Raw genomic sequence first — 22,945 nt, forward strand, 5'->3', positions numbered from 1 at the left:
GTTACTAGGTGTACAAAATTTAATATTTCACCTACCAGCTGCATTTTTATTCTGACTAGCAGTGCCACTTGAGGAAGCCCCAGGAACAATTTTCACATTACACATTAATGCAGTGATCATGAGGAAAGACACAGTCATCATAACAGGCACAGATGAGGAAGGCATGGAGTTGAGAACAGCACTATGCATAGACCCTACACTGCCACTTAGAGATGTCACAGACGAACAGTTATTTGCAAACATGGAGAACGACAGAGAAATAGTATTCAAAATCAGCATACCTTGCCACATGGTAGTGGATCAGAGGGAAGTATGACAGCCAATACTGATAGCCAAAGCAGAGCCCTCACAGCTCCAAGAAGACCTAGCACATGTGCCTAGTCGACTATGGAAAAGCAAACAACATGGCGTAGGCCGACTGACAGCAAAGGGCAGATAAAATCAAACTCAAACCAGGCACCATACTCCCTAGAGTAAAACAATATCTTCACTTCATAACTTTATTTCGATTGAAAACCATACACGTTTGACAAAAACAACAACTAACAATATACAAATATAAAACATTACATACAATGAATGACATTTGATAATAACATATATAACCAAATTCATACTGACAGTCTGTGCAGAGAGAAGACAAATAACAGCACTGGACCATGAACCTTGATGGTCTAAGCAGAGGTGCCTCACTTGGGGGGCTATTCCCCAAAGGGGCTGCATTTGCTCCTGTGAGCACAAACCAGTGAAAAATATTGTAATGGGGTGAATGACTGAGTACTATGGTAGAGATAAATGGGCGTCTATACAACCTGCTAAAATTCAATACTCCCTTAACCAAATGATAATATCTATAATAATTTCTAATAGAATCAAAAGCATTTGCACAGTGTTGATTAATCCTGCTACAACGTGTAATTTGTTCCCGGATATCAAATGAGCATCTCCTCACGACCCAGAGTCCATAGAGGCTTGTATTTACTAGGGCATCTCTGGGTTTGTGATCATTTAAAACAAGTTTGGTGACCCGCCTTCCCATTATGACAGTGGCCTGTTATTGTGTTCAATTGATCTAATTGAGGTGTGGTCCTATTCACTTCCTTGCATATTGGTTCCCCTGTTTGCACTAGCTGCTTGATGACCCTGAGGGTATGGCAATGGAGAAAAGCAGTGACTAGCCTTGCTATGTACATGGTTATTTGAACCTATGTTGGATAATGCCTCCACTCCCACTAGGCCTGATGAACGATGGGTATTGGGTTGAGGCCTATTCATAGTGCTTCAATCGCACTGGTTAGTGTTGATGGTGACGATAGCAGTGGAGCTAGTTTCAGGCACTAGCACAAGAAGACCGCCCTCCACTTGATTCACTTTGGCCTCTCCTTATGTCCTCCAATTGGGTCCATCCTTGGTTGGGCCTTTGCCTACCAAATCAATTGAATGCAGTACTAATTTCTTGAGTTCTTGAGTTGGGAAATTTCAACCAGGACTATGCTGCACTGGCAAACACTGGACACTGGTCCCTTCCCATCTGAATAAGGCACTGTGCTGTTATCCAATATCTTGCTTGAATTTAAAAGACCACATTGATGTTTGACTGGCTCTGGGTTTCCCTGAGACCCTGTCCTTCAGTTCCTCTTCTAACAGTCCCAGATAGACTTGCCCTCCAGTAGCCCTTTAAGAGATCCATGCTGCTATTATGTTTCATTACAAGGACTTGCAAAGCAGGAACATCATCAGATATGGGCATCAAAGGTGATGTGTTAGCTCCTGTCACAGATGTTGAAGTGCAGATGACAGGGGGGTCACTATGAGGACAGAGGTCTGAGGCATCTGGAGCTGGGGTTGTGGTAGTTGCTATACAATTAGTGGATATGGGTGATCTGGATTGAGAAGCATAATAAGATATGAAAACCCTCACACCCGTCGTGGGTGGCAGAAGTGACAAAGAGCCCACACCTTCAGATAATAGAGCATTTTCAGAGTTACCAAGGCCAAGATCTACAGGGCCAGCAATGTCAGCAATGTCACAGGTAACAGTATGCCCCCCTCAAATCCAAGCTGACTAGGAGAGCAGTTAAAGGACCAAATGTGCCCAAGAAAGTGTTGATGTCAGTAATAAAAAATGGGCTTCTGCAAAAGATCTTCCACCATCAAATGAACTTGCCTCTCTAATACATGCTGGTACTGGGAGCTTCCTTTTGACTAATAGGCTTTTCTTTTTTAGTGTGGATACAGGTTCAAGTGTAGGATTTACTTGCGTGTCAAAGATGTCAAAAATTGGTCTATAAATAATGTGGATAATGACCATCTAAACCAAATAGGAAATATGCCAGTAAACAGAGTACAGGCCGTGCATCTCAATTCCCGGTTTTAGTAAACTTGTCCAAAATCCACAGGCCCAATGTCCAGGAGGTGAAAAAGTAGCAGGCTGTGCAGAATGACTCTCACCTATTTTCCTACAAGACTACAGCCCAGCTCACCTACCCAACCCACATCAACACCAGGCATTTTCACAGTTGTCCAGCCTGGAAGAGATAGCCATGTGGGGATCTGCTAACACGGCCAATGGAGAGAAACTTCTTGAGAGTGAAAAGCAACCTTCTGGACCTTCCCAAGCGCAAACACCCTCGGGTGCAAACACCTACACCTTTCCCCCTTGGGATTTACTCATCTAGAGGCCACTGCAGTTCTTTATGGGGCCGGGGCCTTAGTGGACCGGCAGCAATTATAATGAAGGACTCACCCTTGGGTGCAAACAACTGCATCATTTCCCCTCCAAAGAAGCAGATGAGGGAATTTATGACACAATTAAAGTACTACTTGAACAAGGCATCAAGGCATCATAGGCACCATAGTGGTCTCAGACGATGCAACATGTCCATATATTCATTGAAAAAAAAAGCAAAGGGGTCACCATATAGATTCATTCAATATCTATGCCCTCTGAATGATATAGTGGAAGCCTAATATCCACTAGTACCAAACCCTGCATCAATACTGTGTAGCATACCCACTAATGCAATCTACTTTTCTGTCATAGATCTCAAGAATGCATTCTTCACAATACCACTACATGCAAACTCCCAATACTTGACCATGTTTTCATGTCACGGAAAGAGATTCTAGCGCACTCGTTTGCCCCAAGGGTACTGTGAATAGTGTTTTCAATAGGGTCCTTCAGATGGACCTAGGAAACATCCACATGACCAGTGCAGTACTACAGTATGTAGATGACCTGCTAGTGTGCAGCGCCACAGAAAAACAGTGTAGAAAAGACACAATACAACTTCTGTTGATACTTGCAGACAAAGGGTAAAAGGTTGAAAACGACAAACTAAAATACTGCCAGAAAGAATTTGCATATTTGGGGCAGATCATATCATCAGCAGGAAGGATTATGACGCAAGAGAGAGCCAGAGCCATAAGAAACACACCGCTGCCTAAAACAGTCAGAGAAATGCAGCAATACCTTGGCCTGTGTAATTAATACAGAACATGGGTATTTGATTATTTTACATATGTCAGACCCCTATTGCATGCACTTAAGGAAGCACAGAAGATTAAGTGTACATTGGAATAGACAGAAGAGATGGAAGAATCCTTTGAGGATCTCAAAATAGCTATAAGCAGTGCACCAGTACTAGCATGCCCCAGACTACAAACAATCTGTTTTTCCAATTCTCTCACTTAAAAGGAAAGGTCATGACAGCAGTATTCACATGGCGATCATCACAGTAACACAAGCCATTGGCATATTACATTGGCCTCTTAGACCCAGTAATGCAGGGTCACTTCCCATACAAACACACATTAGCTGCTGCAACATTTGCTGTACAAATGTCCACCACCATAGTTATGGATGTTCACTCTCTTTGTACATTGAAAACGCAGTCTTTTGCACCTTAGAGAGAAACAAATTGACACTTGGCATCCAGAGAGCAAGTGGTTATGAAGTAGTCCTGACAAAACCAGCCATTACCGTAGTGGGATGGCAGACAGTCAAGCCAGCAACATTCATAGCCACACCAGTATTGCCACAAGATGATGTTCAGGCGTGTGCAATAAATGAAGGAGTGCCAGACGAATACAGCAGGTGGGGTGAGTACAACTTGACACAGGAGAAGTGCTCTATGTAGATGGGTCATCAAGCACAGACAAAGAGAACACCCAGAAACACACAGGAGCAGCAGTAGTAAAACATGTGATGGGCCAAAAAGAAGAATTCCAAATAGTGATGCAACAGAAATTACCCTGACACTATTCAGCACAAGCAGCATAACTTGTAGCACTCATAGAAGCCCTAGAAATATCACCATACAAAGATGTCACCATCTAAAGCAACTCAGCATACATGGCATCTACAGTGCATTCAGGTTTATCAAGGTGGAAAATAAGAGGTTACAGGAGGGCAGATGGGACACCAGTCCAACATGCAATCCTGTTAGCTAGACAAATAGAAGCATTGAAAGGCCCCCTTTGCGTAGCAATTGTGAAGTGTGCAGCACACTATAAAGGGAAAGATGTGATTTTACGTGGAAATGCAGCTTTGGATGCAGATGTCAAACAGGCAATTTATGTCCTTTCAAGAGGAAAGCCAAACGCCTGTCACAGCAGTACAGCAAGCAAGACTACCAGAGGCTTACAGTGCATTATCAAAATAACACATAATTGAGCTTCAAGAAAGAGCCTCCGAAGAAGAAAAAGTGTTATGGGAAAACATAGGTTGTACATTGAAACCCACTGATATCATACGGAGACAAAACATCACAGGTAAAGTAGTAATGCCTACAGAGCTACTAAACATGACCATAGATCAGCTCCACTTTCCTAAGCATGCACCTAAGCATCACATTGCTGTTGAGATTGGTGAAGACTGGTATGTGGCCAATCTGGATGAACAATTTGACATATTTGTGATGAATTGCACCCCATGCCACAGGTTTCATCCTGGTAATAGACTCAAGACACTAAAGACAACACTGCCCCGGGCCACAGGGCCCCTGAAGGAGCTCCATGTCGACTATATCGAGATGGTGAAGAGGTGCAATACAGACAGGTATGTAGTAGTGGTAGTGTGTCCATTTTCCCGATGGATATAAGCAGGTCCCTGTGTGAATGCAGGTGCTAAATCTGAGGCAAGATTCCTCTTGAGAGGGGTGTTCACTAGCTGGGGCATCTGTGAAGTTCTGAGATCCAACAACGGGCCCCAATTTGTAAATGAGTTTTCTTGGCAAATGACCTGAATGCTCGGACCTAGACATAAAATGTGCACAGTCTACCACCCGCAAGCAAACATGATGGTGGAGCAGTTGAACTGTTTGCACAAACTAAAGTTGTCCAAGCTTTGTGAAACCCTCAAGAAGAGATGGCTTTATTGCCTGCCTTTAGCACTGTTCAGTCTGCGCAACCAGCTAAGCAAGGATTACCACCTGACACCCCATGAAGTGGTGACGGGAAGGAGGATGCATACACTGGCTGCTTCCACATGTTTAGTGTCTGATGCACACAGAAGTGTAGATTTACTGGGGCATTAATTGCATGTATATCTTAAGAATATGTCAACCAGTGCAAAGCTCATCTCTTCACAGATAGACATCAAAGTGTACCATCAGGCCACAACCAACCAGCAGGACACAGCAACAGAAAAACATATTTAGCCACAACCCGGCAACAGAGTCTAGATCAGACAGCACATACGATGTTGAACCCAACCAAAGTTCACCACATTGTTTGAAGTAGAGAAAGAAACCCCAACCACATCAAAGCAAAAGAAATGTTGTGCCTGGCTCCATTCCAAAGATCTGCGAAAACACACCAGCAAAATACCACAGCAGTAATGAGCAACAGACATTGGGACTCGAGCAAGAATCAGCAACCAAAGTTGATTATTTCTAAAAGACTCTAAAAGCATACAATAGGAGAATGAAAACCTTGGGCACAGCAGAATAAGTGCAGCAGTCAATATCCAAAAAGCCAGGAAGAAGAATAGGATAAATGTCAGGAATGGTTTTATAGGGTTACGTATCTCTCTTTTTCTTTTTTTCTCACTAATGGATATTTTGAAGTTAGGATTTAGAGTTAGTAGGTATAATGCACTTACTTTTAGGAGTAACCTTGTAACCAGATGCAAACGACAATTGAATAAATTAGCAAAAAAACGCATTCAGATGGTATAAATGTGTGGTACAACTTAATGAAAGCCATTGGCATGCTTCATTTAAATGAGTCATGTTACATATGTAGACTTATCCCACATGCAGTTGGCACCCCCAGAGTTTTCTTATCTAAGGAAGTGCCGGCTTTAGAGGCACAGTGCTTAGCACATTGATCATATTTAGAATGCAAGGGCAATTTCAGGGACACATAGTCTGAAAAAAGGGTTCCATGTAATAATGTCGGCACAAAAATCTTGCCATGCAAAAATATCGCCGAAAAATGGCCGTTTTTTGTGGCAACATTATTGCATGGAACATGTGGGGGACAACCCGCAACCGCCATTTTTTTTTTTTTTTACCCCTGTCCCCATATATATGGTCACCTAAATAATATTGGCACGACATTTTCCCGGCAACCATATACATGGCGATATTATTACCTGATACCGAAAAAAGATGGAAAAGAGACCCAAAGATGAATGTGAAGGGTTGAAGAAATACAATGAAGCACAGTGTCCAGCAAAACAACAGATGATCATAGAAGGAGCAACATTGAAGGGTGAAGTGTCTGGCAGTGTTTAATGCCGAGGGACTGATGGTATTTACAGAGGAAGAAAGAATGCAAACAGATGAAATCTGTAGAAATGTATGTACATTGCATGTAAACAAATTGGCCATCAGTCTGCATCAACATGAACAACCTGTAAAAGTAAAGAAACTCACTCGATCTTTATTTTGTTCCAGGGGCAAAGGAAGCATGCCAGTGGGAAGCAATAGCAACTGTGATCAAACATATGTGATGATAGCCTAACTGAGGGAAACACCACAATCATGGACTTCCTGTGGCAATGTGGAACTAAGGCCTGCTTCTGGGCAATGCTGCAGTGCCTCACAAAGCGAGGCAGGGTAACTGCTGTTACCATCAGAAGGCCCGGAGAGGGGCAGCCCAACCTCTCCCCCTCACTGCTCCTCTCCCCCCTAGTTGAAGAGACATGGGGGGTAATTCATGGATTATTTGTGCCGAAAAATACAGGATTTGTGCGCCATTCTGCCCGCAAATCCCTGTTTAACCTATGGGGATTTGTGGGCAGAATGGCGCACAAATCCCATTTTTTTCGGCGCAAATAATCCATGAATTACCCCCATGCAGTCTATACAGCACAATGCTGAGGAAGGGTGTGGTTTGAGCAATCACCTTACCCTTCCTTCCTGCAACAAGGTGCTAAGCACCTAAGGAAACCAACAGGCAGGCAGGGATCAGGTTCAAAGACCTGCCCCCTCGGGGGGACAGATAGTCGGCTACTATACATATCAGGGCTTCCCTGGGACTTAGAAATACAGAGCAGCATGCTCTGAGAAAACACAATCAGTTTGTGGACCCTGAACGGGGATCCAAACACACAGGAGGTGCACTGTTTATTCAGTGCCTTCCAAACCTTTGCTTCTTTAGCCTCTTAAAAGTTTGTTGCATTTCGCCGCATCTTTTCCCCGCATTGACCTGTTCAACTCAACACGACGAGCGAGCAGCGAACATTTTGACATTTTGACTAAGAAAACAAAGTCTCCCGGGAAGAATCGCAAAGTAACAAGAATCCAATAACGGAGCAGAGGAAATCCTGCAGCGCGGCTCGGCGTAGGCAGTGTCTTTTCTACTATTCGTCTATTTCAAGGTAAGCTGCCACGCCGGGCGCCGAACGAGCGCATTAGGAACTTTGTTTTCCTACGCGAGTGGGATAAAAGAAACATCCACAGTCAGCCGCTCCCCCGGCAGACGCGGGACACGCGCTGCCCAGCAAAATCTCTTTACAAAATAAGCACAAGATGCAGGGGAGAGAGCCCGGCCCAGGGAACTAACATTCTGAAGGTTAAAGAAGCGTCAGAAACAACCCCAGAGAGGGTTTGTTTATGTTTTGCAGACTAGCAGGCATTTTTTAGCAACTACATACAATTCTTTCTATTTTCTGCTGAACTAAAGTAAATGTATTGCCAATATCTGTGACACAGTCAGTAAGTGGCGTTACCCGTACATGAAAAATCGGGGTTCATAAACAACCCTCCAGCACCAACATCCTAAACAGGTTGTGAAAATAATTTTCATTTCTATAGGACAACAATAGACACTTTCCCTGCACAGGAAACAGCAACCTGGGTCATTTAAAATTATAAATGTAAATAGCAACTGGTGCAAGCAAACAGGAGCGGAGAGCTCAATATTTTACAAACTGTTGCAGAAAGTGTTTGACACAGCAGGAAAAAACTCATTGGGCTTATCTTTCCAACCAAAACAGGTTAAAAGAAAATATGGGCCCCAAGCGGAAATCAATGGATGCCACCACATCAGCACAAAAACCCAAGTCCCCACATCTATTGGCAGCCATAGAAGCAGCAGAGCATTACGGTTGGGCTTGGGTGAGGGAGAACATGTACGGCCTGCCATGGGATGGGATAACCATGCCACTCAGCCAAGATGACGTCACTACACCATCAAAGAGACAGAAAGTGAAGGATGGCCCCAAAAAAGGTAACAAAAAGCTGGCAAAATTGTGCGAGAACATGTCTGAAATGCAGCAGTTATTGCGGGAAATGAGGGAGAAGCAATTGCCTAAAACGGGGGAACAAGGGCCAACAAACCACAAAATACCCTTATAACCTATAACCCCATGCAGGAGTTTTGGGAAAAACCAATGCTCTTGGGGTAAAGAATGCTGGTACAAACACACTTGCACAAACTGCAACGGTGATTACGCCGCAAGCAACTGCACCAGACTGCCAGCCAAAAACCCCAAAGACTAGTGCCAGCAACATTTTTTCAACCCCAGACTTGGCACCAGGCAGAACACCGATCAACCAAAACAATTTTAGAGATGCGCTATTGAACTACCCGGACAGAGAAACCAGCAAGACTATCTGGCAGGGTTTCTCCAAGGGCTTTGTCATCCCATTTCAGGGCACAGGGTCACAGAACATCCCACTAAACCTAAAATGGCCAGGGACAACCCCCAAATAGTGGAGAGCAAAATCAGGAAAGAACTGCTTTTAGGCAGGATCGGTGGACCCTGGGACCACATGCCCCTCAAAGAGTGCATAATATCACCACTAGTCCTGAACCCCAAAAGAGAGCCTGGAAAAATTAGACTAATCCACCACCTATCCTACCCCAAAGGCCAATCCCTCAATGATGGCATTCCACACACGTAATCCGCAGTATCTTACACACACTTCCAGGAGGCAGTAAGACTAATACAGGGATGCGGCAGGAACGCCCTGATGGCCAAACTAGACATCAAATCCACCTTCAGACTATTGCCAGTCCACCCAGACTCCCAGCAATGGTTAGGTTTTTCCTTTAACAACAAATTCTATGTAGACAGATGCCTCCCAATGGGGTGCGCAGTATCCTGCGCCCTATTCAAACAATTCAGCTCCTTTTTTCAATTGTCTTTCCAAAAGCAGAGACCAGGAACTAAAGTAGTATACTACCTAGATGATTTTATGGTAATGGGCCCAGCAAACTCAGAAGAATGCAATGGGGCTCTGGCGAAATTAGAAGGAATGGCCGCACACTGGGGCATACCTCTAGCAAAAGAAAAAACGACCAAACCAGCCGCCAACATAACTTTCCCGGGCATTGAAATCGACTCTGCACAAGGACTATGCAGGATCCCGAAAACAAAAATTGCAGGACCCTTGGAGAAGATTCAAGCCCTGATGACAAAAGACAAAGGCACAGTTAAAGAATTTCAATCTTTAGCAGGCAGTCTCAATTTCGCTGCCAGAATAATCCCCCAAGGGAGGGTATTTTCCAGAAGCCTGGAACTAAAAATCAAGTCATTTACCAAATCCCAACTACACATCCGACTAGGCGCAGAGGTGAAACAAGACTTGGAAATCTGGAGGAATTTCCTAAAAAACTTCAATGGCACCTCACTTTGGTGAACGCCTTTGAATACATGGACAAAAAGGGTCCTTTTTACTGATGCAGCCAGGAGTAAGGGGTTTGGAGCCATACTAGACACAGAATGGGTGCCACACACTGGCCCAACTCATGGCAACAGGCAGGGTGGACAAAAAACATCACCCTCCTAGAAATTTTTCCCATCTGGCTAACATTATATATTTGGGGCAGGCAGCTGGCTAACATGCAACGCTTGGTCTGGTGCGACAACATGACAGTTGTAGGCTCCATAAACAGAAGGTCTACCAGATGCCCTTTGGTGCTAAGAGTCCTACGAGCCATCACAGCAGTCACATTACAAGAAGACATTGTGGTCAAAGCCAAACACATTGCTGGGGCAGATAATAACATTGCAGATGCTTTATCTCGCTTTCAGTGGCCAAGATTCCGGGAGCTAGCGCTGCACGCCCGGAACAGATGACGCCAATACCAGCAGAATGCTGGGAAATAATGGGAAAACAAAAATAACGGCATCAACGCCAGAGCCCAGGCTGGGATGCACAACATGAACCAGGCACCTCGAACACGGGTGCCGATAATATAACAACATCAACGCCAGTGCCAGAGAGCCATGGCCAGGATGTCCAACAAGAACCAGGCACCTCAAAGACGGGTGCCAACACCTCCCTAGGCTTCCTCACAGAGATGGCAGGGAAAGCGCTGGCAAGCACCACCGCAGCGCAATACAGTAAGAACTTACAGTTTTTAAAGCCACAGTAATAAAACACGTAGAGTTAATAACGATTAAAGACAGAGAAATATTTTTATGGGCACACGAACAAGGCTTTAAGAGAGATTGGGCTAAAAGATACCTAGTTGCAGTCTCATATTTCTCAAAAATTCAGGGTGATGCGGACCCCACTCAAAGTGCCCTAATTTCTTGTGCATTGAAAGGCTGGGGCAGAATAGAAGGCTGCCAGGTAGACACCCGCCGCCCCCTTGATTTCAACAAACTGGTACAAATCACAAATCAGCTGGAAGCCATATGTTGGCATCCTTACGAGATCCTATTGTTCAGAACAGCTTTTTCCCTGGCATACTTCAGGGCTTTCCGTGTGGGAGAGCTCTTCCAGCACCAAGGCCTCTAACGGGCTGGGCGTCATGGAAGTCAGGGTCAGACAGGAGAGCATCAGCATAGAAATCCAACAATCAAAAACCGGGGGGAAAAGAACCATCAACATCTGTTGCATAGATGAGGCAGTAAACCACCCGGTATGTATTACCAACCTCTACTATTCACAAAGACCCAAGGTTGGGGGGAGGTTTTTGATCTACAAGGACGCCTCAGCACTAAGCCGCTACCAATTCAAAGGGGTGCTGATGAAAGCAATCAACAATGTGGGTTGGGACCCCAGGGGTTTTGGCACCCATTCCTTCAGAATAGGTGCATCCACCTCAGCATGGAAAGGAGGCTTTGCCCCCAACAACTAAAAAACATAGGGGGCTGGAAATCAGATTGTTACAAAAGATACATTAGACCGCGGCTAATTTAGCCAGCTGTCATCATTTTTCTTTCTCCCCCTCATCATACAGAAACATTAGCATGGATAGTCGGCCACTCTTTTATCTTCAGGATGGGCCGATGGGCAGAGGAGACCAAAGAAAGGCCACCTTTCAGGAACACCATTTCCTCATGGTGGGGCTACAGAGGCCTACGATGGGCAGAAATCCATGAAACACTAGCAGAACTGGTCGCATACAGAGACCCAACAGATTTTCTGATCATAGACCTAGGGGCAATGACTTAGTACCTTTGGGCGGATAAAGTTATTTGAGGACATGTGCTCCTCCCTTGCAGGTATCTGACATAATTGGAAAGGAACAGAAATATACTTCTCGGCCATCCTACCCAGAGAGAAATGGCAGGGGGCCAACTGCTACAAATCTGTAGACATCTCCAGACGAAAAATAAACAGGGGCTGGAAAAACTTTGTAAAGCAAGAAGACTGGGCTTCATAAAGCACCCAGCCATTACACTGGGTGACCCAGACCTTTTTCACAAAGACAGCACCCATCTATCAATCAAGGGCATGGAACATTTCTTTCGAGAAATTACAGCAACTCTAGCCTCCAGGGGTTGTCAATAGGAGATACTTTTGGGGGAACGCGGACAGCCGTCAACCTGCCCACGTGTGGCGGCACGGGCCAGAGCGGGTAACCCCAAGATCTGGTGCCCAAAAGTATTGTTATTAACTTATGATATGTGATTATTGTTATTTGCATAACCATATCTGTACAATAAAACCTACGACCTTTTATTGCCAACACTTGACAAACAATGTGTGAGCCAAATTATTCTGGATGAGGCTATGGATTCGGCAATGTACAAATATGCATGCATATGGTTTCAGCAGTTATGGGCAATACTGCAGTGCCTCACTAAGTGAGGCAGGGTAACTGCTGCTACCATCAGCAGGTCCGGAGAGGGGCAGCCCAACCTCTCCCCCTCACTGCTCCTCTCCCCCCCAGTCGAAGAGACACGCAGTCTGTACAGCACAATGCTGAGGAAGGGTGAGGTGCGAGCAATCACCTCACCCTTCCTTCCTGCAACAAGGTGCTAAGCACCTAAGGAAACCAACAGGCAGGCAGGGATCAGGTTCAAAGACCTGCCCCCATGGGGGGCCAGATAATCGGCTATCCGGCCGGGGGCTGAAACTTAACAGCCTCCACTACTATACATATCAATGACCCAGGGCTCCCCTGGGTCTTATAAATACAGAGCAGCATGCTCTGAGAAAACACAATCAGTTTGTGGACCCTGAACGGGGACCCAAACACACAGGAGGTGCACTGTTTACTCAGTGCCTTCCAAACCTTTGCTTCCTTTCCACAAAACGCTCCCACCCTACAAAAAAGCGAGAAGAACAAAGGAAAAGAAGTACAGGGCACTGTACGGTGCCCACAACAAGTCATAGGACATGAGAAGGCGGGCTCGGGCCAGAGGGGGTAACCCCAAGACCAGGTGCCCAAACGTATTGTTATTATCCTATGATATGTGATTATTGTTATTTGCATAAAAACCTACGGCCTTTTATTGCCAACACTTGACAAACAATGTGTGAGCCAAATTATTCTGGATGAGGGTATGGGTTCGGCAATGTACAAATATACATGCATATGGGTTCAGCAGTTATACTTACCATCCTCATGGAATGGACTTTGCTGATTAGTAGCATTGAATGCCCCTGTAATAATGATTACGAAAGTCATGTGCAAATACCTAAAGGACAATCCCAATCCCTGCATCGCCCCCAAAGGTTATATGACAAACTCACGAAGAGCAAGAAGAAGGAGAAGGTCAAATTACTTTTCAAAGGAAGCAGACATGGACTTGGAGAAGATACCAGCATAGTATAGGCTCTTTTCAAAAACTGTTTTTTTTTTCACCTCACTGTTAGCTCCTGTAATACAAGCTGCAACACACTCCAAATGGATACCGATCTTCCGTTGGAACATGATGGAACTTTTGAATGCCACAGCAAATGGCCTCAATGCAATTAGAGAGGAGCTTTGTGCACTCATGCTTGTAGCACTACAGAACCAAATGGTGCTGGACCTACTAACAGCAATGGAGTGTGGTGGAATATACAGGAAGATTGGCAGCAGTTGCTGCACCTACGTGTCTCCCAACAATGCTCAAAAAACTGACATGGAGGCAGCATGGGGAATCATTAAAGATGATGACTGGTTGTCATCTTTACTTCATGGATGCCTCAGTGGCTCATTTATTTCTGCCAAGTTTTGTTTCTTATCTGTATTGCCTTGATGATAATCAGGTGCATTTACCAAATAATAATGACTTATTGTGTGTCTCATGGAAATACACCTAACCTCCTTGCAGTTATGACATGTAGTGCTATTCCTAGTTGGAAATGTGAAAGCTGTCCAACTGACCCGCAACCAAAGGTAGGGGATATAAAGTTGTATCTAATAGATCACCACATTGACCCAGAGGGTACCCTTTGGTCATCACCACAGACCCAGAAAATTACTTAGAATGCTATAAAGACACCACTGCATAATGGGAAAGCAGTTTCATAACATTCAGCACAGGGGATTATGGTATATGCAGAGGAGATTTAAGAAATATACACAAGATATGAGTGCCCAAGAGTATGTAAAACTGGTAACAAGAAGAAGATAAATATGACAGAGAATATATGGAGAGATATGTCCGTCATGGGAGGAAAGAGGGGAATGTTGGGGAGTACAGTAATGTTGTAGAATACATCCAATGTCCCAAACATGCATGAAAATACAAGCTTTGAATGTCATTGTAACAAGGCACATAGTGCAAAGAAAGCAGCCCCACACATAGAAACTTCCCTAAGTAGGCCAAATGAGACGCCAGTATCCATGCTTTGACATGCCATAATGCACACACCTTATATTTGAACATAACCATGTATCCTAAATATATACTGCAGCATTTAACATTAGTCATGGAAACATTGAGGGGTATTTATGATCCTAGCGAATGACAACAATCTTTTTACACTAATTGAATAAAGAACACATGTAGGCCTCAAGACCCAGTTAGCCATCTCCTAAATATGAGAACCTTCAACAGAAAGCATTGGCCAGCCCCTTACAGAGAGGTGCACACATGCCAAGTTGCAACAGGTGATTGGTTAAGGCAAGGGGGTGGGCATCTTCCCAGGCCTGAAGTGCGGTAGTGAGGTCATGAAAAAGAAACAAAGAAAATATCAGACCCCAGAGCTAAAGGACAAACACTGTACATGTATTGGTCAAAACACATCAGGTTAGCTGACTTCCCAAGCATAATGAAGGTCAAAAGCTAGTATAAACCAAACAATGAGCAGTGAAGAGTATGCCTGTTCAGACAGAATGAGTAAGGTGCAACACTGCCCTCTGTAGGAAAGGTCTTGCTGAAGGAGCTCCAAGTGCTAAGGAAGAAGCCATGCAAAACCCCATTGCACATAGAGTAGAATTAATCAGGTATCTGCAAACTTTATGGAAACACATGACCAACCCACACAGTGCACACTCAAAATTAGTAAAGGGCATATTTATAATATTACATGTTATAGTAATCACATATACATATATAAATTCATGCTATTGTAAGAGATTGCAGCTTGCCAGCAACCAAACCCCCAGTTCATAAGGTCAGAAGCAGGAAAAGTAAGTAATGTTTCCAATGAAGAGTTGCAAGGTTGAACTGTCGATGAACAGTTTACAATAATGGGAATGGTAAGACAGTGTCAGCCAATTAGGTCAATGGGAAAGGGAATTAAAAGTTATAATTTCAACATCATTTTGTCACTTTTCACACAGTGATTGGCTGAAACGTACTCAGTCACTCACTCACCTGTACTCCACCTGAAAGAACCAATCAAATATGAAGTCCAGATGATAAAAACATAAAAGAGTACTGTCCAATCAGCACAATGGGAAAAGCCAGGATATCAATGTCAATGAATTAATAAAATTACATCTTGATCCAGTTATGAGGATAGAATGAGCCAATAGAGTTAGGTAATGTATGGATTCACCTATACTGCGATTGACAATGTCCAATCAGAGGTGGGGAAAATGTGAAAAAAACAGTAACATTTGTTTTCATTTCTCTTCTGTAATTTTCTATAAACCCAGCCATTTACCGTCATACTGTTGAATGTCTTTTTGATAATTCTCGACCTAGGCTGTGTTATAATACTTTTTTGTTTTTCTCATATCTTGTGCATTCTTTTTTTGGCTCTTTGAATTGATTTTTACTAATGAACGTGGGACTTGCCTTACAAAACAGTGTTGCCACAAAGCAAAATATGGAACAACATACAGATACAAAAGAGTTAGCACATACGTTATAGTAGACATGAAAAATGAACACATGTATAGCAGACACAAAACCATGGGCGTAATTTTAGGGGGGGACGGGGGTGTTTGTCCCCCCCAACTTTCATGGCACACCATTTTGTCCCCATTCATTTGAATGTGGCAGCTTTTCTGCAGAGGTCATGGCCCCCCCAACATTTTCAGCAAAGTTTCTCCACTGCACAAAACAACCAAACAATATAATGTCTGGAAACAACATAGGGTTTCATTTACCCCCTTTGCCTGTTCCTATCATCAACAAAATTACAGAGGGCAGGAATAACCTATTCTACATCCATTCTGAGAAAGTAAGGTGCATCAAGGGTCTATGTACAGAAATATATGGCCAAACATCCCAGCATGTTTAACAATTTGTATATATTTGCAATCATAGTGCCTAGGGCATATTCAGTATGTGTTGGTGATTAAACAATTGCATTTACCTTCATCAGGACCGAAAAAGTGAGCGACCCTGTAGCTGCTAAGGTACGTCAAAGGTAAAAATAAAGCCACCAGGCAGACATTCATTAGCAAAGAGTTGCATGAACCACTGGTATTAACCATCAACAAACACCTGTGACTGTACACATTGTCACCAAAATAGAAACATGCTCTAGCCAGCTCCTGCTAAGTGCATGCATCACTGCTAATGCTAAACTCAAGAGAAATGATGACAGGTCCAATGCCCAAGACTAGACATCAAGACATAAAACTGCATAAAATATGGAGTTATACTGGCATTTAAAACTCACTGAGGCTTGAGAAATGTGCCCGAGAACATATGGAGGACTTCTTCAAGAGCCTGCACCAGAATGTGCAGTAGGCATCAATGGGGAGACCTTTACAAGAAAAGCTAAATGAAGCAAAGGAATTCTAATAAGAAGGCCAGAAATGGTACTCAAACACAATTCAAAAAGCAGCTGGCTGCATATACCTCATATGAATGCACTGTTAGCATGGTGTGCCCCAAACACTTGTGTAAAGGCGCTTTATAAATGCCATATCATATCATATCCAAACAGAGTGGCATCCACAAATATAAGGTGGCAAAAGAATTACAACTTTAAGTCTGTAAAGGCTCACACTAAGGAGACTGAAAACAACAATCATAGGTACTGCTTAGTGAAATGTGTGTGAAGCATTTAATTACTTAATATTTCAGCAAAACGTCACATGTTACATAGATGGAACCGCATTGGGTAAATGTAGAGAGGCATGAGACGTACTTCACTATACTGGGGGATACACACTAATTTCCCGTTCCAGACAGCCAAACAATGAAGTAATATCCCTCAGTTCCCTGAAAAATATACTGGCATGTGCAGGGACGAAAAAAGATTAAGGTGTGGGCCACGCAGGAGCCAACACTTACCCGCTTCCGCTCTCCGCACACCACAATGACGGACCAATCGATCAGCTAGCAGTGATTCATGCCAGGATGCTAAAATTAAAGTAAGCACATCACTGAAGTCGCATGACGTTACGCACCTCTTTGGAGGGTTGGAACGCCACGGAAAGATCTATTGAGATCTCGCTATTTGCCACAGAACTAAGTAGAAGAGCAATATGGTTTGTTACATCACTTTGTGATGATTGACCACGTTTGGTCATATTAGTAAATAGAGAATATTTTTAGGTATTTGTTGGAGATATACAGATCTAAACGACCATTACGGACTTCTATCTAAAATTTTGTAATCTGAGGAACGATATTTTGGAAATTCAGGTAAACAATGCTTTTAGTAGTAAGGGTGCTGCCTTGCTGATGGGACATTTCAATGAGCACAAGGAGATATTGATTATAGGTTGTTGTTGTTTTCTGTTTCTTGGAAATTGCCAGGTTATTAGGTCAGTATGAAGTGGGAATGAAAGCCTGAGATGGACAGCGTGTTGCTGAATATAATATTGCGATACTGGGAAGGTATTCAAAGTGTCTGAGCCAATCAAGTATGCTAATGTCTTGCGTGGAAGAGGCGGGTATACATGATTGATTATTGAAAATAGGGACATGACTATGGATGTTTACATAGGGCCTGATCATGAGTTGGTCATATCTGGGCGTTATTAGCGTTAAACATCAGGATTGGTCATGCAGAAACTGCTGTATCATGAGTCGACAGTCACACGCTCACGTTCCCGGCATTAAAGCTAATATCGCTCTACAAAAATAATGCTAACGCCCGAAATCCCAGCCTAAATAGCGTTAGCTCCCCCAGCATCGCACATTAACATTGTGCGGTAATAGCACATGATAATATTGCGCAGGAAATGCATTGCCGCCGGAACAAGAAACACTGCGGCGCCCATTTTGGAAATCACAATCCATAAAAAATCGGAGTCCCTGGTAGCCATCCAGAGCAAAAGAACCAAAAATATGTCATAGTACCGTGCAAGGAGCAAGTCAGCCCAGGATCGGATTCTAAAACATAAATTTAGCGAGTCTGAGCTCAATGGGCTTGTGGTGGAGTTGATAGCCCAATATGAAAAACTGTATGGGGCCCAACAAAAGAAAAAAAACAAGCTCAAAGCGCTGCCACAACATCAGGACCGACATCAGCAGGAAGGTGTCTGCAGTAGGCCGTGTCCCCAGAGATGAGGAAAACTGCAGAAAGCGGTACAATAGCTTGCAGGTCTGTTTCAGGATAGAGTCGTAGGGGCGGAGGCAGGCACTGCCACCCAGGAGGCCGAAGGTGAGTGAACCCGCCAATAACAAATGTAATGTGAACAGCCCACCACACCATCCCCCATGTGTATATCTATGAGCCGGGCATTGTGACTGGGTGCAGTATGTGGGAGCCAACACAGGCGCCCACAGCAGCACCCGTGTGCCAGTGCAATGAAGCCACCCCTGTAAACCAAAGCTGTGGGGAGGGCAGTCAAGGGACACATCCAAGTGTCATGCAACACACAGCCATGGCGTGAGCACAGCAGTGCACCATTGCCAACTGGCCTTGTAAATCAGATGCTTACCATACAAATGCAGACATCAACAATCAACCCCTGCCATACCACCACCGGGAAGCCAAATTCCCAAGTGTGTCCCCCTTCCCACACCATGCCGCATATATACTAACCCACTGCAAAATGTATGCAAGCCAGGCCTGCGCATGAGTCCAACCCCCCTGTGTAAGTCCCCCGTGAGTTCTTCAATGCATGCCAAAACACGTGAGCGAATGTGACCTGATGCCATCCCCTATGTCCCCTACAGGCACACAGGCATCAACTGAGGCATCCAGGGAGAATGACGTAGCAGGGCCATCCCAGGAGGAGGGAGGGGCAAGCAGAGACAACCTGCAGGCGGCTGCGGCCCCCACACCTGCACAAATGCAAGTGCCAGAAATCAGCACACCACTGAAGACCCATGACCGTGTGGTGGTGAACAGCCCAAGGTAACAATGCCAGGCACTCCCTTGTTGCGCCTACACCCCAGTAGCTGATAAGGGCACACTCTCATATGCCTCATCATCAGGCAGCCCCACCAGGCAGGACAGCCCCACCAGGTGCTACAGCCCCCCCAGGCAGAATAGCCCCCCAAGGCAGGAAAGCCTCCACAGGCTTCTTAGCAACACCCCAACAACCCCTACTAGTCCCGTGGCTGCTGTGATGGCACAACTTGATGTCATAGAGGCATGTTTGCTGAAGACAGAGGGCCTTTCCAGAGGACACAACAGGCACATGAAGGCCATCAGCCGTGCCATAAGGGGTGCTACAAAGACTATGGCCAGAAACAATGCCCGCACAAGGATGGTGGTGGAGGCATGTACAGCATCCCTCATGGGGTTCGGGCAGAGGGTAAGGGAGCTACCTGGGAAACCAACAACCTCCTCTGGTAGCAAATACAAATCCCTGCCTCCATCCCATCTACCTCCACCACCCACCCGAAGGAGTCCCAACAGGGAACCCCACAACAGAGGGCACAGTGCAGGCTGCAAAAACACTCTCCAGAATCTGGTGCACATGGGAAGCGGCCAAATACACAATGATTGGACTGGGCACTGTCAGGCTGAATGGCCTTCCCATGGAAACATGGTTAGGTGGGGGGTAGGGGACTGTGTGTAGGGGAGTTGGTGGTGGGGACAGGGGACTGTGTGCAAGGGAGTTGGTGGTGGGAGGATGGGGCACTGTGTATAGCGGAGTTGGTGGTGGGGGGAAGAGGGGACGAGTTTAGTTTCACATACATTTTAAAGCACACTGAAAACTGACAAAATGCAAGGACAATCATGATTGTGTACTAGTGTCCTTTATTCAAAATCTGCAGTCACCATGCTAAAAATATTTGTCAATCAGTGCCTATCTTGCACATGCCAAGACGATTTTGCCTACTTTGTCCGGGGCATACATGTGGGCCCCTCCACTGCGATCCAGGCACCTGAATCGTGCTTTTAAAAGTCCAAAAGCATGTTCAATGCAGATGCCTGTCCAGCTGTGGGCATGGTTGTAGGCAGGATCATGTGGTATTCTAGGGTCACACACAGGGGTCATCAGCCAGGGGAGCTGTGGGTATCCCGAGTCGCCTACATGGGATGGGATGACAAAATCAGGCATTTGTGCTATGCAAAGGTCTGCAGATTCAGAAAATTCAACAATAAGGCCCCATGCCCATTCATGTGAGCAGTAGGGACATGCAATGTGTGATGCATGTCCGTCCATCTGGATTTCATGCCATGTATTATTTGTCCTGTACATGCACTCTGTGTTGCTGACATGGCTGTCCTGTGGCAGCTGACAGTTGACTGCACATGGGATGGCTGCTGTGGCACAGGTGGACCCAGCACTACAGGTAGGTGTTGCATGGGCCACTTGTACTCATCATGAATAGGTATTACCTCGCAGTTTGGACCTATAATAGGGTGTAGGAATATTAATTTCCACTATCACGTAAGGGGCACTGTTTTTATCAGGGTTTGTACTCACCCACTATCCAGGTCCATTGTCCCCTGTGCCTCTCCATGTAGGCCAACAGTATGCTGTCGTGTAGCACCATGGAGTCATGGGTGGATCCAAGGTAGCGGGCACAACAGTGGCAGATATTTAGGTCAGGCCCACAGGTCATCGCCAATTCAAAGAATGGTAGTGCTTGTTGTCCCGTGAAACAGGTAAGGAAGCTTTTTTTTATATGTTTAAAGTGTAATATGTGTATTTTGTGTATGTGCTGGGCATGTCGGATATACGTATATGCTATGGGTCAGTGACTGGTGGGTATATGAGTATGAACGTGATTATGTGTGTGCTTGAATATTCTGGGTGGGTGGGTACCTGTATGTAGAATGCAGTGTGATTGTATGTGAGAGAAAGTTATGGGTGAGTGAATGGGTATGTACAAAGTTATGTGGGTGTTAGAACGTTCTGGGTGTATGGGCGACTGTGTGAGGAATGCATTGTGAGTGGATTTGAGAGAAGGTATAATGGTGAGTGACTGGTGGATGAATGGGCATGCATGTGATTATTAGGGATTTTGCATATTCTGGTTGGGTGGGTGTCTTTGTGGAGGATGCAGTGTGTGTGAATGTGAGAGAAGGTGTATGGGTTATTAACTGATGAGTGAAAGCATATGAATATGATATTTTTTCTGCGTGTGTGTGTGTGTGTGTGCAAATGGTCCGGGCGGGTGAGTGCCTGTGTGGAAAATTCAGTGTTAATGAATGTGAGAGAAGCTCTATGGGTGAATGACTGTTGGGTTTGAGAGGCTAAATGTGATTATATGTGTGGTCAAGGCTTTGGGAGACCAGGGATCATTGGAGTATTTTGATCCCCACTACAAAAGGGGTTTTAACTGGGCTGGGAGCAACATAGAGCTCACCCCAAAACCACCAGAAGCCTAAAGCTGCCCCCAGAGGTCAGGGAACCCAAAAGAAACATCCAGGAATGATCTAGGCCCATGTGAACTCTAGTAAAGTTACTTCCGGGTTACTTCAGGTATATAAGCACTCTCCTTTGGGCACCCATTCACCCGGGTGTCCAGAGAAAAGGCAAGACAGAGGTAGGGGTTGCTACTGTATCCTTCTCTATTTCATTTTGTGTTCCCTGTTAGCAGCAGTTTGCCACAGGCTGCCTCACAAATTCCTTGCATACAGCATACAAACAACATTCAAATCAAACTCCAACACAACACTCCACTAAAAACGAATTTTATACACCTGCATTCTTCTCAACTGCCATTCTGCACCTGCTCATTCACATGAAATTAATGAACTCATTAGCATACATTCCCCAGATATACTCTTCCTTACATAAACATGTCCAACACACACCTCTTATCCCTGACATGCTTCCCCTGCAATATCTCATCCACCACAGAGACTGCATACACAAAGAAGGTGGTGGCATTGCCATCATATATAAAGACACACTCACACTTAGTAATCACACACCTATGGATCACTCTCTCACTTGCTCCTCTCCATCACACCCACCTTTCTCCACCTCATTTACTGCGCTCCTACGCACAATGCAACCTGTCACACTAACTGGTCTGACTTAACTACCACACCTCCCACGCAACAACATCTACCTTGGCAACTTCAACCCTGGTAGTCCACTTCCAGACACCAATCCCATACTAAAGAATATCCTCGCTCCACTCACCCCTTATGACTTCACATAACTCATCACCTATCCCGCACACATTGCTGGCAACATCCTGGATCTTTTAAGTGGAAGCAACAATCATGTCTCTGTGGATAATCGAATCTGGGTATCCTGGTCTGACCACATTGCTATCCCCTTCATGCTCACACAACCACACAAAATCCCCCCCACCTGAAACACATCCCCTCACCCCGAATCAGACACACTAAACACATTACAGACATAGCCTTAGCACCACTCATACACAGCCTCCCCTCCCCACATGCACATCCCTCCATCATAATCCAACAATACAACACAATTATCATACATGAACTCAACAAAATTGCACCCTTCAAATTACAGAAAACCCACACGAATCCCCACAAGTACCACCACAAACCATGGCTCAACAGTTCCCACCTCT

The sequence above is a fragment of the Ambystoma mexicanum genome, chromosome 5p (genome assembly GCF_040938575.1).
Source record: "Ambystoma mexicanum isolate Mex_15411 chromosome 5p, UKY_AmexF1_1, whole genome shotgun sequence".
Taxonomy (NCBI): domain Eukaryota; kingdom Metazoa; phylum Chordata; class Amphibia; order Caudata; family Ambystomatidae; genus Ambystoma; species Ambystoma mexicanum.